The sequence below is a fragment of the Loxodonta africana genome, chromosome 7 (assembly GCF_030014295.1).
Source record: "Loxodonta africana isolate mLoxAfr1 chromosome 7, mLoxAfr1.hap2, whole genome shotgun sequence".
NCBI lineage: Eukaryota > Metazoa > Chordata > Mammalia > Proboscidea > Elephantidae > Loxodonta > Loxodonta africana.
Window position 1 is genome coordinate 89,364,424 of NC_087348.1, and position 6,105 is coordinate 89,370,528.

Sequence of the window (6,105 nt, forward strand, 5' to 3'; positions counted from 1 at the left end):
TACTATGTCTAACCATGCATTACACTGTTTACCCCATGCATATAAGCATGGACATACCATTCATGTTAACAGTCTAAGTATGATAATTACCCATTAATCTATTGTAACCATGACTATTACACTCCCATGTATTCTCTAGAATTGCATAGTACATCTAAGTCCTTGGTCGTACATAGCACATCACTGAGAAAGCTCTAGTCACCATGCTTACCACCTCCCAAGCCTGTTTCTCAATCACCTACCTCCAAGAAACCAGCAACCCACCCAAATCATGCTTGTCTTCTCCCTCCGGCCCCATCAATCGTGCGGTTTTCTGTACTGAATCTATACCTGACACCTGGTTCTTTCTTCAGGGCCATCTCACCTAAAATCGCCCACTCTTTCCCTCAAATAAGACATCTCGATGGACTAACGACTAATCAGCCCACGATCATAACTGTGGTGTCATGCATTTGGTATCTTTTTAATTTGGGGGATGCTGTGACTCAGCTATGTCTGTCTGAGGTCCTAACACAGTCAAGCAATTTGTAGCTGAGCTTAAATTGACTATTACACTCTGGCATGTAGATATAAGGTGCTATTCATTCAATGTTCGAGGACATAGTTTTTTTAAACCTAAATTCCCAGTGCATATGCATACGTATACACAAAACTACTATGCAACTATTTAATGTAAACTCCCCTACCCCCCTTGATTACTCTTAACTCAGTTTCTATAAGCATATTTTTTTATCTTGTCAAACCCCAAAAGCAAGATTATACTATAGATAAAATTAAGAGCATGGCTATATAAACAAACAAGGTCAATCACCAATCAACTGAAATAACTATTTTCACCTGTAATACTAATGTGCCATTTTAAACAATTTATTTTCTTTTGAAGAGCTCTGTCCCTAGATCTAAGTTTACAAACTTTTAGATTTGCTTGAAAATAACTCCTACCTCACCCAGCTTCTACTACTAAGATGTCTTAGGCACCTCTCCCTCCCTGTTAATGTAGCTTAAAACAAAAGCAAGGTGCTAAAAACACCTAGATGAGTTATTCCAACTCCATGAACACAAAGATTTGATTCTGACCTTTTTATTTGACGAGGCCTTGTTAGGATGGTAGAGCCTGGTTATGGCGTAAAACTTAAACATGTGTAAACAGAGGTTCAACTCTTCTTCTTAACAGTGTTTTTAAATAATCTCCTCTCATTAATTATTCCCATTTTACTAGTAGTAGACTTTCTCACTCTAATCGAATGAAAAGTTCTAGGGCACGTACAACTTCGCAAAGGCCCTGGGTTTCTCGGACCATATGGTCTCCTCCAAACTATCAGGGACGAAATTAAATTATTCATTAAAGAGCCTCTTTGTCCCCTAATCTCCTCAAAACTCATATTTATTATTGCCCCCATTCTAGCCCTAACACTAGCTCTAACTATATGTGTCCCCCTTCCAATGATTTACCCTTTAATTAACTTAAATCTAAGCATAGTGTTCATTCTTGCAATATCAAGCCTAGCTGTATACTCTATCCTATGATCAGGTTGAGCACCAAACTCCAAATACGCCCTAATTGGAGCCCTACCAGCAGTAGCCCAAACTATTTCCTATGAAGACTCTCTAGCAATCACTATCCTGTCAGTAATACTAATAAATGGGTCCTTCACATTAATCGCTGTCACCATCACCCAGGAACACCTATGACTAATTTTCCCCTTAGAACCACTAGAGATAATAGGATTACTCTTGACTCTAGCAGGAACTTTGTTTTGGTTTTTCTACCAGAAACTAATCGAACCCCATTCGATCTAACTGAGGGAGAATCGGAACTTGTCTCTGGCTTCAATGTAAAACATGTCGCCGGCCCTTTGTTCTTTTCTTCATAGCTGAGTATGCCAATATCATCATAATAAATGCTCTTACAACTATTCTGTTTCCACACTGTAAACTATAGGCAAATTTGCAGTTAACAAAATCACCTCAAAAATAAGGAATTTATACAATTGGATAGTCACTGCCTCCACTGTGTCTCTTTCTTACTGTTAACGTGTTCTCAGGTACATTCTACACTGGTCGGTGACCTTTGTGAATTTCACAATGTACTTAGAGAAATCTGTCATCAGTTTCTCTGGTCCTCACTTTCTCCCTTTTAACCATGCCCAGAGCCATTGAGTCGATAACTGAGTTCATGGGTGAATATCGCTTTACCATACATCCGGCAATGACTATTGAGAACATGGAAGGAAAGGAAGGAAAATGTGCAAGAGAGCTGAATCCTCATCTATCACAGCAGTAAAGCCATAGAGAATGGCTAAAATTGATGGGTCAGAAATAATGGATTTCAATTTACTATTTCATAAAGGAAAATCACAGTATAAAAACAATACTGTTCAGAGTTGTTATAGAAGATGAGCAAAGCTATCCAGAGGACTGCTGAGATTTTAATAAGCACTAAGAGCACATTTGGATCTTATCTACTCACCTGAAACTCAGAGAATTTAGGGCAAGCTTTGCTTGCCCTAAATTCTCTGAGTTTCAGGTTAAAAAAAAAAAATTTTTTTTTTTTTCATACAGAAGTTCCCATTTCATTTGCTTCTCATGGCTTGTTCAACAGGCATTCCTTCCTCACCTCTGAAGGGGTAGAGGCTGAAACTACTGGTCCCTTCTACATCCAAAATTCTTTCCTTATGTCCCTGAAGCTCACATGGCTACTAAGAGGCCCCATTCATACTTCGTGCTGAATTGGAGGTAGTCCAGCCATAGAGGAAAGAAAATAACTGAAAAAATATTCTTTGTGTCTGTTCTAGTTTCCCCCAATTGCCTGTTTCCACATAGTAAAAAAAAAAAAAAAAAAAAAAAATTTTTTTTTTTTTTTTTTTACTATACTTTGGCTTTCCAGGCATTAAGTCAGAAAGGAAAGATTTGCATTTGAATATTGTTCTACACATTTATGGCTGTGTGAACTTGGGCAAGAGTATACCATCTATAATGCTCCGTGTTCTCATTTGTGAAAGGGGCCCCAAGTTTTGGTCTTTTCAATTGCCTCATAAGCATGTGGAATATGAATAATGAAAAAGGAAGATATAAGAATTGATGCATTCATAGTCTGGTGTTGGTGATGAATATTGCTTATATGATGGACTGCCATAAGAGGGAACAAGTCAGTCTCAGGAGAAATACAACCAGAATGTTTCTAAGAAGCGGGAATGATGACAGTTCAATTTGCTTTCTTTGGTCATGTTCTTAGGAAAGAGGAACTGCTAAGAAAGAGGCAAGGAAACCTTTCCATGAGACGGATTGCACTAATTGCTATGACAATGGACACAAAATACTAATGAGCAGGATGATTGTGCATGACTGGGCAATGTGTTATTCTGTTATATATAAGGTCAGACTGAGTCAGAACCACTCCATAGCAACTAAGTACAACATCATTAGTTGCTGTTTTAGGCTTCTGAGTTTTAAATGAGATAATGTAGATAAACATAGTCAACACAATGCTGGGTGCACAGTAGGTGTTTAATGAATACCAGTAATGAATAATTCAGGTTTCCCTTCCCCTGGAGAGAGACCTTGGTTGCATAGTGGTTAAGTGCTACAGCTGCTAACTAAGAGGTTAGCAGTTCGAATCCACCAGGCTTTCCTTGGAAACTCTATGAGGCAGTTCTTCTCTGTGCTATAGGGTTGCAATGTTGGTAAACATACTCAGCATAATGCTGGGCACACAGTAGGTGTTTAATGAAGACTAGTAATTAATCATTAAGGTTTCCCTTGCCTTGGATGTTTAAGTTTTACAGGTACTATCATATATACTTAATTTATAGGCTTTGAACATGGTAATTTCTACACCCCTTTACTACAAAACTGTGAGGTACGTCAATATTAAAATCTGATCAATATAAGGGCCTTATCTCTAAAATGCATTAAAAAAAAAAACTACAACAACACAACGACAAAAGACAAACAGCCCACTCACAAAATGTGGAAAGGGCGTGAATAGAATCTTCACAGTTCCCATCCAGGTTTTATGTGTTATTTGGCATGATTGGTAGGATATTTTCTTGTGGTCTGGGAAGTTCGAAAAATGTTCCTATGGAAATTAAAGGTAATTACTTCTTTACTTTACACCACTAGGACTTAAGAAAATTTTCATAAGATCACTCTTCCTTGGAATAGCAGGGGAGATATGTAGTGAGGGAGAATATGATTTAATGTTATATCAACCAGCCAACCCACTGCCATCGGGTTGATTCTGACTCATAGCAGCCCTATAGGACAGAGTAGAACTGCCCCATAGAGTTTTCAATGAGCGCCTGGTGGATTTGAACTGCCGACCTCTTGGTTAGCAGCCGTGGCATTTAATCACTACATCACCAAGGTTTCCATTTAACGTTACAGGGGAGAATAAAAAAAAAAAAAAGAAAAAATGTTTTAGTTAGGCAGAGGCAAGAGGTGTATCAAAAAAAATTTTATGCAGGTGGCATTTGAGATGAGACTAGAACAGCGGCTCTCATCTAAGAGTGATCTCACCCCAGGGAGCATTTGGCAATGTCTGGAGACATTTCTGGTTGTCACAACTCGGGAGAGGGTTTATTACTGTTACCTATTGAATGGAGGCCAAGAATGCTGCTAAACCATAGTAAGATGCAGAGGATGTTGACCCACATCTAAGAACCATCCTGCCCAGAATACCAATACTCCTAAGGTAGAGAAACCCTGAACTAGAATATGGGTAGGACCGTGACAGGTCCAGATCCTAGGAAGCCATTTACAGGTTCCAGAGGTAGAAAGATGGGAAAGTGCAATGTGTTCTGAGGCAGATGTAAATGTGGTATTGGGTAAAGTACTGGGAGCACTAGGGTAGAAGATGAGGGTCAATTTGGGGAAAGTCTTGAATGCCCAACTGAGCAGTTCGTACATAATTAGCTGCAGTAGTATCTTAGTTTCTTAGTGTTGCTATAACAGAACTAGTACAAGAAGGTGGCTTTAATAAATTGAAATTGATTTCTTCACTGTTTTGAAACTAGAAGTCTAAATTCAGGGTGTCAGCTCTAGGGGAAGACTCCTTCTCTACCCACCCTGACAGAAAATCCTTGTCTTAGCTTCTCTATCTCTAGTGCTTTTCCTTCTTTGGACATTTCCTCATTGCATCTATCTTCCCTCCTTTTTAGTTCACTTCCCTTTGTGTCTATTCTGCTCTTTATATCTCAGAACTGATTAGGTTTAAGACAATATCTGTAGGGACATGTTCTCATTACCTTATGAAGATAACCCTATCCCCAAATGGGATAATATCCAGAGGTAGAGGCACTTGATATTCAGTACTATGTTGGAGATGTTGATGGGTTCACATTAATGCTAACCCAAGATGCAGTGAAACATAATTTAATTGCACTGGCCTGAGTGGTCTGAAGAATTATTAGGGTTTTTTCTTTTTTCTGATCATCTAAGTCAGTTACCTCTCATCTAAACCTTTAATTAGGAGCCCTCGTAGTCCAAGAGTTAAGCACTCGGCTGCCAACCAAAACCTTGGCCAGTGCTACCCACCCCACAGCTCTGCCAGAGAAAAACTGGTATTCTGTTCCTGTAAAAATTACAGCCTAGAAAACACTATGGGGCAGTTCTTCTCTCCCACATGGGGTCTCCATGAATCAAAAAAGAACTTGAAAACACCAAATAGGAACAATCCCCTTAATGCTTCAAATATCGCAGTTTTAGTCTTACCGTTATGTACTTGCTTCCCAGATAAATATATGTTATTTTCAAAATTAGTATCTTCTTTTTAATTTTTATTGTGCTTTATGTGAAAGTTTACAAATCAAGTCAGCCTCTCACACGAAAAGTTATATACACCTTGCTACGTACTCCCAATTTTTCTCCTCCTTAATGAGACAGCCAACTCCCTCCCTCCACTCTCTGTTCGTGCCCATTTCGCCAGCTTCTAACCCCCTCTGCCCTATCATCACCCCTCTAGGCACATAGTCTCAAGTGTTTGCTTGATCCAAGAAGTTCATTCCTCACCATCATCCCCCTCCAACCCATTGTCCAGTCCAATCCATATCTGAAGAGTTTGCTTTGGGAATGTTTCCTGTCCTGGATCAACAGGAGGTCTGGGGT